This window comes from Neovison vison, chromosome 6, assembly GCF_020171115.1.
Source record: "Neovison vison isolate M4711 chromosome 6, ASM_NN_V1, whole genome shotgun sequence".
In the NCBI taxonomy this organism is placed as follows: domain Eukaryota; kingdom Metazoa; phylum Chordata; class Mammalia; order Carnivora; family Mustelidae; genus Neogale; species Neogale vison.
In genome coordinates this window covers 97,385,397-97,397,634 of record NC_058096.1, presented here as the reverse complement: position 1 = coordinate 97,397,634, position 12,238 = coordinate 97,385,397, and the positions used below count along the sequence as shown (strand labels likewise).

General features: G+C 37.6%; 1 protein-coding gene across 3 annotated transcripts in view; it reads right to left on the bottom strand.

Annotated features, from left to right (window-relative positions):
• Window positions 1-12,238, bottom strand: part of NLGN1 (neuroligin 1) — an 837,296-nt gene that overhangs the window by 666,775 nt on the left and 158,283 nt on the right. The window contains exon 1 of one of the 3 annotated variants that reach the window (XM_044251808.1): window positions 9,758-10,574. The exons of 1 other annotated variant lie outside the window; for it this stretch is intronic. The gene's annotated coding sequence lies outside the window, so the exon portion shown is untranslated. Of the gene's footprint in view, window positions 1-9,757; window positions 10,575-12,238 lie in introns of those variants that run through there. One more of the 3 variants, XM_044251810.1, reaches the window with a different exon arrangement.

Genomic DNA, 12,238 nt, shown 5'->3' with positions numbered 1-12,238 from the left:
GATGAAATAAATTAGAACTGGGGATAAGCAAGTCAAGAATGTTAGAATTTCAAGGAGCAAAGGTTATGAGAAATGGCAATTCTAGTGTTGAATAGATAAATTGTATTGAGGTACAAAGGTAAGCAGTACCAGAAGGGTACAAGGAGAAAAAGTGAGAAATAGAACCAAGGGTTATGAAAGGTCTACTATGAGATAGGAATATCAAAGTTCAAGACTTTGATCATGTAGAGGTTCAAGAGATTCCATGGTCCATGCTATGCCCATACCACCAAGTAGCTACTGAGAACAAATGTGGTGACAAGTATATTCTGCCAAGACCACCATTAATTAATAACTTGATTAATGGCTAACTCCAGTTGAGCATAGATTGAGGCCAGTGAGCTAACTGCATCATTTCATTTTAGTGTCTCTAAACACCACAAAGTAGAGATCATTACCATCTCCTTGTAACAGATAATTAAATGGAAGATCAGAAACACAAAGCCACTGAAACATTTTTCAATAAAACAAGATCACAGTTTTATGAATGCAGTGAGTTCTCACAGATTGAAGGAGATAAGGCTGAAGAATTAATAGACTAAAGATAAACCCTTCCCCCTTCTCAGATTTTTCTCCAGAGCCTCCTTTTTAGAGAAAGGGTAGGTAGGCTTCTATAGTTTCCCAGAGTCACATCCCAATCGCCCCACCATGTGAAGAAAACGTAAGCAGTTGTATTTGTTTTCTTTCTCCTTAAGCTACTTCCACTCTAAATGAAACTCTACAATGATGTAAGAAAGTAAGAGAGAATAGATTGCTAAGGAGAAAAGGCAAACTAAAATTTGACAGCAATAAAAGAAAAAAAAATTTTACCAACAAAATATTTCAAAGATCAGCAGAAAAAATCATGAGTTTGTTGCCAAGGTTACACCCAGTAGCAGACTATCTTGGTGAAAAAACAAGACAGCAGAAGGCAGCACACAGCACTGGGAGCAGTAGCTAGTAAACTGAGCCCAACTTGTTCACCAAGACCTTCCTTCCTAGGAAGTGCTCACTTTGGGCAGCGTTTGCCTAGAGGAACCCTCACTAGCATCCCCCAAAGCCTGGCTCAAATATCAGTACTTTCTTCTCAGATCCTTCCAGCCACAAAATTATTCCTTTCCCTCAACTCTCAAAGCACCTGTTACCTTTCTTGTAACTGAATCAGCAGTAGTTTCTATCACAGTAATTTATAAGCATAGCCTCCTTCTTCATTCTCTTACATTGTTTAGTGGCAGCCATTGGCAGGGCCACATAAAAAAAATAGGCATAGCACTGACTCTCACAGAGACTAAATTTCAATGGGGAAGACCCACTTGATGTAAATCAGTCATACAGATAACTATTTAATCATAAATGCTTTGCCAAAAAGGATAATGAATGGTGCTCTGAGGTAAGTTGGTTTTTTTTTTGTTTGTTTGTTTGTTTGTTTTTTAAGATTTATTCATTTATTTGAGAGAAAGAGTGTGGAAGTTCAGCAGAGGGAGAGGGAAGGAAAAGAATTCAGAGCATAGACACAAAGCATAGAGCTCTGAGCATAGAGCCAGACACAGGGCTGGATCCCAATGACCCTGAGATCATGACCCAAGCCCAAACTAAGACAGCAGTCTTAGTCAGATGCTTAACTGACTGAAACACACAGGTACTCCTCTGAGGGGAGATTTAATGAGTTTGGACTAAAGTGGGTATCTTCCTGAAAAAGAGATCGGTAAACTGGGTTCTGAAGGATGTGTAGGAGATAGCAGGGAAGACCAGGGCACGAGACAGAGGCAAGATAAAGCCCAAATGCTGTGAAGCCTGGGGCTTTTCAAGACAAAGAGATAAAAGTAACTCAAGGGCAAGGTAGGTCATCAGGCTGGATAAGGGCTGAAAATTCAAGAATTTCTAGGCTATTTTAAGAATGTAAGATCTAATCCCAAACAGGATAAGAAGAATTATAATCACATAATTAGGTTGGCCTTAGTCTTTGAGAATAACCCATTCATTTATTACATTATTTTTCATCAATTAACCCTACCCTCAGATTTTATCCACCTGTGATATCTGACCCTGTGAAGGCATTAAATTAATTGGAGTTACAGCAAGAGAGGGTAAAACAGAAGAGAAAGAAACAAATTAGAATACAATAAAAATTCCTTATTATGCAGGGGTGTACATGGATGGCCATATAGACAGTTGCTAATTCCATCACTGTTCAGCAAAAAAAAGGGGGGGGATTCTGAGATGTCATAGCTCTTCTGACAAGACAAAGAAAAAGAGATCAAAGTGACACCATTTCCTCTGCATTCACATCTGAATATTTCTGCTATGGCCATCATTACAACTACCTGCTGAGTATTAGAGAGTTTCCTGTTTTGTGGGGGGGGGGGGTGGAAATAAACCATCCAACATTTAACTGTATAAAGTAAGTTTTAGTTTGCATTTGCTCTCAGAATCTCCATATATTAACTGTTAAATCTAAAATCTAACTTCATAGTCTTGACTTTCAAATAAAAAAGGTGAAGGGGATGAGAGGGACAGAAATTCATAAGTTCATAAGACAGGATGTTAAAAAAAAAAAAAAGAGGTATGGGCAATGGTTTTAATGTATATGTAAAATACTGCAGGACATATTTTTAAAACCAATTGGCAACCCTTTGATCACCCAGAAGAAAATGAATAATCACTCAAGAACTCAGGAGAGACAGCAAGGTAGGGCTGATTATTTCCCTTGATATTAAATTGATGCTTTTGTCTAAAAGGGGCCACTTTTGAGTCACAAGTCATTGCTTCCAGAAGCAACTTAATTATGGCCGCCACTATCTTTACAGAGAAGACGGAACAACCTAAGAGCAGCGTTACATTCTCAATTCACTATTTAAGCTTATTTTTGTTTCTAGTGAGTTGCTGTGCCTGGGAAGAGTGGAGAATTGCCATTCCTGGTGCCCTGCTTAATTAAAGTCCTCTTTTAAAAATCCCTTGTTGCCAGAGAATAGCTACAACCTTGGCAGAGGCAGCACTAAGTTTCTCAGTATGGCCTTGTGCCAGGGTGTGTCAATCTTGACCCCTTGGAGGATGATTAGCAGAGAGGGGGGTAGTTAAACCTTTGTGCCCATTCAGCCCCAGGCTTCTGCTGGAATTGGCAAACACTATAGTGACTATTGTTTAAGGAGTAACTGTCTACTAGGAACTGGACTAAGACCACCAACTCCTTTCACATAAAGCCCCAAACAATGATAACGGCTTCCTGTCACTCCTGACCTGGCTTAGAGCTCAACGAGTACCCCAAAGGGGAAAGAATATCACACTTGCAATATTCTTCAGACATCCACATCTTTTATTTTCCCTTCATGTTGGGGTTAATGTAGAACATTAAATAAGCCATAATAATTGGCTTGCTAAAACATAACACAGAAGCCCCTGGGGGTGAAGGAAGGAAGGTTTCAGAAGGGTGTGGGCCTTTGGAATGCCCAGGCCTGGTAACCCCTCTGCCATTGGAATGCCCTGGGGAGTTGCCTTCGCAGCAGAGCTTTCTTAGCCCAAACAGCCACCCTGTGACCTAAGAGATGTATGCCTTGCCCCTTAGGCTATATTTAGTAGAACATGCAGATTAGCATATTTTATCTTTCCCCTAAACAGACCCTCCCAGTTTCAGTAAGACTCCTTATCACACATCACGTGCTTGAGAAACAGTGATAAGAATATGTGATTATCCTCAAGGTCAAAGTGGGAGCAAAGAGCAAAGGGTCTTTGGTTCTAAGTGTTGACCCCCCTTCCTTCTCCTCTCTTCCACAGCAAAGTTTGGAGTGATCTTTCATCCGTCGGTACAGGGATTGCTGGCCATTCCCAGCACCCTCATATTACACTTCTATTACTACTAATAATAACAAAATTCAAAACTATGCTCTAATTACAGGGCATTAGTGTAACAGAACATCAATGAATAAATATTCACAAGAATTTAACATACACATGGAACATAAGTTGCTAACTGAGTTTACCATTTAAATAAAATTGAATAGGGAGTATGGGATTATAAAATGTTAAAAAAATGAAAAAAGTGTTCGAATAATGACCAAAACAGCAAACTTACTGTAGTTTAGATCTTACTGTCTACGTTCTAAGTGTTTGTAAGTGTTTGACTAATTTTTACTTTTACTCCCTCCAAAGTTCCTTGGCAATCATATTTTCTTCACGGCAGAAAATAACTCTACTGCACATTTTAGTAAATTATAACCAGAAATAATCCTATTGCACTTGTAAGTCTTAATAAAATAATTTATCAAAATTTAAAAAAAGAAGTATGAAAATCACTACAAAGTTTCAATTATTATTTGTCTTTGACTGAAATTCAATATTTTAAATATATTCCTTTCTACCTTTGGAATTTTGCATATAACTCGAAAATACCTGTCAATTCAAATAATAACTGATTGATGTTAAGAAAAAAAAGGCAAAAATGAAGAGACCATATATTAAGCAGGAGGTCACATAGTTGTTAATGTCCAAGGCTAGAACCTGTCTCTTTACTCACTTAATAAATATTTATTGGTCACCAGTAATGTGCCAGGTACAGCTTTGACAGAGATAGAGAGAGAGAGCGAGCACAAGCAGCCAGAGTGGCAGGCAGAGGGAGAAACAGAAGCAGGCTCCCCACTGAGCAAGGAGCCCGATTCTGATGGATGCTGGGCTCTATCCAAGGACTCTGAGATCATGAGCTGAGCTGAAGGCAGCCGCTTAACCAACTGAGCCACCCAGGCATCCAGCCAGATACAGTTTGGAAACACAAGATAAAAACCCTTGCCATCATAGACTACTACTACTGTGTTATTTCACTGGGCAATATATTTTACCTTTGTATATTCAATAACTCCCCAGAAGTTATTACTGAAGACCATAGGTCTGAATAATGGGAACTTTTGGTATCAATACTCATAGTAATACATGCATTAGAATACTTGGCATAGCTAAAGAGGTAATGTAACTTGTGGCTGTTTTTACCCATAAGAAAAAGGATAGATAACACCTGTCACTTGTGTGTAAAGTTTTGGACAGCTAAGTAATATAGTTTCAAATTAAAAATGACAGATGCACTGACTTGAAACATAATGGTTACTGAAGTGAACCTTTATACCTTGTAGTACTATGGTTAACTATTAAATGGCTCAAGTACTATTTTTAGGTGTGAATATTGTGACAACTGTTGGTCAATGTCATAGGCCATAATCACGATTTTCTTGGTAAATTCTATTACAAGTGGAGTGGTTATCTTATGGAAAAAACTCATACTAGTGACAATCCCAAGTTAGTTTTTACCGAATCAATATTAATTGATTTCCTGGGTGGGACCTTCCTGATTTTCCAAGCACAGTGAGTATTCCATATGACAGTAGGAAAGTATCCACCATAACTGTTTTTTTAAAAGGCAACAAGAATTCTCAATTTACTGTTAAATGTTATGATTAATCTCTTTTTTTTCTAAGACTCAACATTCACCATGTGTGTCAAGGAAGAAAAAAAAGTACCATTATGTTTAAGTGATCCCAAATACTGTGTGGCCTATCCCAAGGGTACTAGCATTGTGTAAGAAAAGTGTGATTGGATACCTAGTTAAAATACTAAACTAAAATGCTATGGAAACCAGAGAAAAGTGAAAAAGTACATATCCTTCAATTTCATGAGTCAAAACCAAGCTCATCAACTTCAAGGCAAGTCCTAAGATGTCAACTGCATTAAGTAAGGTCTAGTCTCAGGCTGGAACTTCATTTCCTATGATGCACCACTGTGGTTTTTGATTTTACATCTGTAGCAGTAACTTAACTTGCTTTTGTTCCAAAATGAATTTCATGCTCAACTTGTTTTTCTTAATTAAACTTCCTTTAGCAGTCCCTAATATGTGTATTATTAAAACTCATTAGTCCTATTCACGCTTGCCTGTCATTTTTTGGCTACACATTCATATATTGAAGTGTTCTGTTGCTATATATAGGAAGAAAATTAAATAATAAATATGGGGACTTGAACGTTTTATGAGTGTCAGGATGAGAGACTGCCTGCAAGGCCCATAAGGTTTCACACAAAAGAGGCATTACTGCTAAAGCTAACATGCTGACACATCTCTGATCTATAAAGTCTGCAGTAATGGCAGCAGTAAAGTGTTGTGCCATTGACTGGAATTTCTCTTACATGCAACGGAAATAGGCACAGAAAAGATTATATTGACTGTTATAAAATGAATTCATAAAAAATCCCCCCAAAGTTTAATGTCTAATAATTTCAAATGCCTGAAGTGATTTACTAGTTTTCTCTGACTTCATTTATGCTTAGAGTTGGTAACCTTTCTCTCTCACACAGGTTTACTACCAGATAGGTGGGTTTATCCATTTTGGGGGGGGGCATAATTTTAAAGGCGAAAAGGACTCATATCCTTTTATAGCAACATAGTGATACTCAACATCATTAATGTGATTCCATTAATAACAAAGTCAAAGTAATCAAATATGTAACTGTTAAGGAATCACTCTTCTTAGAAACAGTTGAGAATGTTGTTATCCCACAAGATTAACAGATTAGCTACCTCAAAATATTTTAAATTTATCTTTAAAAGGTATCAAAAAGGAAAAGGACATTCTAGATTCAACATGAATGTTCACTATTTTTTTTTTAAATTTCTGGGCTTTGCAAATTTAAAATATTAAAAAATTAAAATTCTAAATTAACTGAAACTTCTGCTTTTTTTTTATACATCTCAAGAGAGTAAAGGAGATGGAAAATTTGCATTTTTTGGATGCCATGTGTTAAATTTCAGCAAATCATTAAAAACTATTGCCCTTTTCATTTTACTTTCAATTAACAGTATGTAGCATTTTTTTTCAAAAAATCGATTAACATAGAATAGCATGTAACTATTTAATCATTTCAAAATCATAGGAGGAAACTGTAGGAAATATCTTAACTCCTACTGTATGGTATTTCAGTTAGAACACATGGAAGGCTTTTGAGGGACAGGTGCAGCTGTCAAACTAAGCTCCAGTGAATGCAACATCAGTTTTTCCATAGTCATAAGCTTTGGGGAATCCAATGCTATTTCTTGTCCCATACGTCATGAACTGTTTTTGCAATTTTCTGGAGGGGGTCATTTAGAGCTTCCATCCCTTCATCCTAAACTACCACATTTTGTGTTATTCTGAATCAAAACTGGAAGAGCTGATCAAGACCACCATTTCTTTTAATAATCACAACCAAAAATATGTGTTTGGATAAGGTAGAGCAAAATGTCTTTGATTTTCTAAGTGAACTCTCAGGTTATTCAGTAGTTCTTAAGGTGATTACTCTATTTGTAGAGAGCATTTCAATTACTGGATACCTTGCTCTTATTTACAGGCTACAGTTTAAAAAAATTTTGTGGTATGTAATTTTACTTTTATTTCTATCATTATTGACCTTCCAAAGTGGATATACTACCTACAAAGTTACTAAAGTTTTGTGCAGGAACTGCTTTATAGAAACCAAAGAACAAGACAAAGCCTTCCCTTTTCTCTTCAACTGATGAAAGAGAATAAAATGAAGGAGTAAAAAGTACTGATGATTCCTGACCGAGAAAGATACTGCTTATCCATGACAGAGGCACTTGAAGCTGAGCCTTTTGCTTTAGCACTAGGGTAAATGCCATGATCACCAGTTCAATGGTTGTGAAATAAACTAAATAACTTTTAAAAGAACCAACTTTCTCATGTTTCATATCTTCCATCTAAGTATAGCAATGTTACATTCTCTACTAGCCCAGAAAAAAAAAAAAAAATTCGGCTCACTTCCCATTCACCTTCATTAATTATTTACTACCATCATTTAATGTGTTATTTACTAGCTGACTGTTTTTTGCTAATTTAAACTTTGAAAAAAAGATGTTAACTATTGTTGGACTGTGTGGCCAAGATCAGTGGCTAGAATGTACCAACACACAGAACATCCATTCTTCTAGCTCACCCTGCACATGAACCACGTGACTTAAGAGCTGCGTAAAAGAAAGGCAAATCTGGCCTCTCAGATATCTCCTTAAAACTAACAGTTGGGCTTACAAAAACTATTTTTTTTATTGCTATTTTTGTCACCTCTAACAAGCTTACACAAAATCTGCAGAAATAGGAAATATTTAACTTCTCCACCACAGAATCCTTGGGAGACAAAGTTTTCTATTTTGCTATTTCATCTTAAAAAAAAAAGGAATGTCATTGTGCTGTTTCAGAACTTAGATTTAAGAAACGCATATACACACAAAACCAGGAAGAAAGTTTGGCAAGGTTCCCCTTTTAATACCAGAATGTCAGATGAATTTGGAATTCCTGAAATAAGTACTGGGATGATGAGTGCTTCTGATGACATTGAAGAGTTGCCTTTCATGAGTTCACACATAATGGAGAGGCTTGAATGCTAAAGCCATAAAAGTATCTACATTCATATCATAATCTGTCAACAGAAACCCCCGAAAAATATTTGAAGCTTTTCTTTAAAAGATAAAATCGTATTTAAAAAAAAATCATTATTTTATATTTTAGCAATTACCTATCTCCATCTTATCCTAATATATTTGGCTGTCTGAAGATTTAAAATTTAACGAATTGGCCTTAAATAGGAAGAGCCTGCTAAAATTATAATGCTGAGGTGTCTGAAGGTATATAGGGGTGGGGGAAAGTCATTAGTCTATTCAGCGTATCTATATACATATTTTAAGTGAATCAGTTTTTCATATGTTATTGCTCAGAACAACCTATGTGTGTTCCAAAACTGGTTCAGAATAATATGCTTTTCTGGATTCCAAAGCAACTTTTAGTTTCCTAAGTCAATTAATATTACAGATTTGAGTGATTAATTTTAACTGTATCTGCTGAAATTGATTTTCCTTCTGCAAATAATGATGAGCTTTTCATTAGAGCTAAAAAAAAATAAGATAATAAAAAGGAAAAAAAAATCTTTGTATTCAGCTGCAAGAAAATGTCTGGGAACGCGCGCGCACCGCTCAGTTGGAAAGAAAAGCCAGAGAGTGGCGAGGCAGCCAGGGTAGGGATGCATCGGAAATGCAGCGGCTGCCTGGCTCACTCCTCAGCCAGGGCCCTCGGCATAAAGGCTGTAACGCCTTGCTGGACTCTTCCAACTCCAGGAAAGTTATCTCGGACTGTATTATGCAAAGTCTTGCAAGTGAATTACAAGACAACATGTGTGGCCCGTCACCCACTTCTGTGTCTATCCAATGCAGTGACCCTGTAACCCTTTAGCGTTGGGCTGAGAGGAGGAGGAGGCGGGAAGGGGAAGGGGGAGGGGGAGAGAACAAGATAACACGACAACAGCCAATTCCCCCTGTAAAATTCCCATAGAAGCCAAGACTGCCGCCGAAACCTCGGCCGAGGCAGCCGCGATTTCTACTTGGGTTCTCCCCTGCACAGGCAGGTTTTCCAAGGCACCCTGCTACCTCAGTTTAAAGTATCACTAGGAGGAAAGCACTGGATCCAAAAGGGATCTCCCAGCGGAGGGGTTTTCGATGCAAAGTTGAGACCTCGGAGGGTTGCCTGGCTTCCCCGCCAACGCCACAAAATAAGGTTTTTAAGCTCGATCTAGGTAGCTCCCCAGCGATCCACCCCGAGATGCGCGAGGTGGCTTTACATCCCCTTTCTCTCCCCATTTCACCCGCGCCGTGTCCGCAGCACCTACCGCGCAGCGGCACACAAACCCTGGCAGCCCCCTCCCAATAAAAGACCCCCAAACTTACCCTCGGTAAGATCAAGCCACAGAGGGGACCCCCTCATCCTCCCCTAGTCCCCTTCCAATCATTCAAGGAGACAGTTCTACAACACTTCACCGTCAAATTCAAGCTGAATTGGTCAAAGTATTTATCAGCTTCTAGACGATTTTTTCGAATCTTGAGCACTGGTAATTCTTGTTTCAGAATTCAAGATGCTTCCTTTTATTATTTATTTTTCTTCTTTAAGCAGCCGCAACCCCAGTTTTGCGCCCCCCCCCTTTTTTTATTCACCCACGGACACTTCCAAAACGTGTCGATTGATCCTTTTTTCTCTCGAGATGAAACCACGATCCAGAATTCTCGGGACCCAAAGCCACCTCCATGTAAATCCGACCATCAGGCAAGAAATACAAATGATCAAACAACGTTACTTCTTTCGGCTGCAATCAGATAATCCTACTAATCCAATAGATTTATCTCGATTGGAAATTGACCTCAAAAATGAATCCCTGGCGCTGATGTCCAGTAAAGCGATTTCGTAGCCCTGTTCGGGTGATCGAAAGAACTGTGCCTTCTTCCTTTCTTCCTCTTTTTAAAAAATCTTTTTGGATTCAGGGTGCACTGCTCGCAAAAAATGCCGAGGACCCTGGTTTTCCCCTAATATAGGTTTCTACTCCAAATCAGTGCAGGATGAAAAATGGTACAAAGATACCCCTAGTGGCTTGAGGTGATACTGCAGGGAATCTCACTTTTTTTTTTTTCTTTTTTTTTTTTAAATCCCCTCTCACCTATTTTCCCCCTTCTGCCCTGTAGATAACTGGCTGCCATAGTAGTTAAGAAGAAGACTGAACAGGGATTAACATGAATAGTATATGACTACTTAAGAAGATCGTCTGATCTTTCTTCTTTGTTTTAAAGACTGAATTTCCTGTCTTCTCTCTCCCAGTATTCCATCTCTTTTTCAACAGTTTTCCCCAATGATATTTTGTAGCTAAAATGCCAGTCTGGAGCAGCTACTGATTTCAAAGCAAATATATTTGTTCCCTGAATAACTATAGATACCCAAAGAAACCCCAATCTACCTGAGACATGCTGGTTCAGAAAAAAAAAATTTAATATTTTGTTTTCTTTAAAGTTATACAATTATGAATACATATTTTTATACAATCTTTTCTCATTTTAGACTTTTGATATTCATTCGACAGAGCCGATGATGGCTGCTATGAGCCTGTGGTCAAAAAGCAAGACCGAAGAGTCATTATATAGTTCTCAATGTTTCTTATCTGAACCCTTAGCAATTCAATCATCTCAAGCTTACTACTAGCATTTTTGACAGGTTTTAGAGAAAAAGCCAATGCAATAAATTTCAAGATTCCATTTTGGTAAGCAATACTTCACAAACTTTACTCTGCTTACCAAAGACCTAGGTATCTTTTAAAAAGGAGGATTCTGGTTTGGTAGGACAAGAGAAGGAATGGAGATTCTGCATTTTTAACAAGCCCTCTGACCACATCCTGATTATCAAGGACTTAGTAAACTTGGGAAGTTGAATTCACTTTCATGAGTACATGCAATGGTTGCAAAGACTCCACTCTTAAACTAAATAATTAAGCCTTCTTAGTGTATGAGCTATTAAGGAGTCAAGAAACCTTCCTTCTATTACTGGTTTTGTTATTAACTGACTATGTGACTTTTTGGCCCATGGCTAATTTATCTATTAAAATTGAAGAGTAAACCAAAATAAATGAACAAACACACCTGTTCCTAGATGGGAGACTCAATGTTATAAATTAATAATATAATTATTATTAAAAGCCTACTATAATTTTTCATGAAACTTCAAAAGTTAATCTTAAAATGTGTTTGTGGGAACAAAGGGTCAAACTTGTCAATACAATTTTACATATAATATAATTAAGAATAAGGTATGGATAATTTTCATATTAACTATTGAGACTAAATAGAAAATGACAGTAACTGAGGCAATGTAGCTTTGGGTCAGGGATAAAATTAGTCCAATGGAATAGAATAGAGGGCTCAGAAATAGATCTCTGAATTTATGGGAACTTGATAAATAACAGGTGGCATGAGAGAGCAGTGAGGAAAAGTGAATTATTCAGGCAATAGAATAGGCATATTAAAAAATTATAATTCATACCTAAATATGTATTTAAGGTAGGACAAATTTAAATACTTAAAGCCTTAAAGATGCAGAACAAAACTTAAAACCTTTTAGAGAGAAATAGCTTTGTGATTTGGGGTAGATGGGAATAGAAGGGTTTATTAAACATTAAGACATTAAAAGTTAAGTCTATAATGAAAAAAATGTTATTTTGATATATTAAAATTAAAAATTTATGTGCATCGGAGTCCCTGGGTGGCTCAGTGGGTTAAGCCTCTGCCTTCCGCTCAGTGCATGATCTCAGTGTCTTGGGATCGAGCCCGGCATTGGGCTCTCTGCTCAGCAGGGAGCCTGCTTCTCTCTCTCTCTGCCTGCCTCTCTGCCTA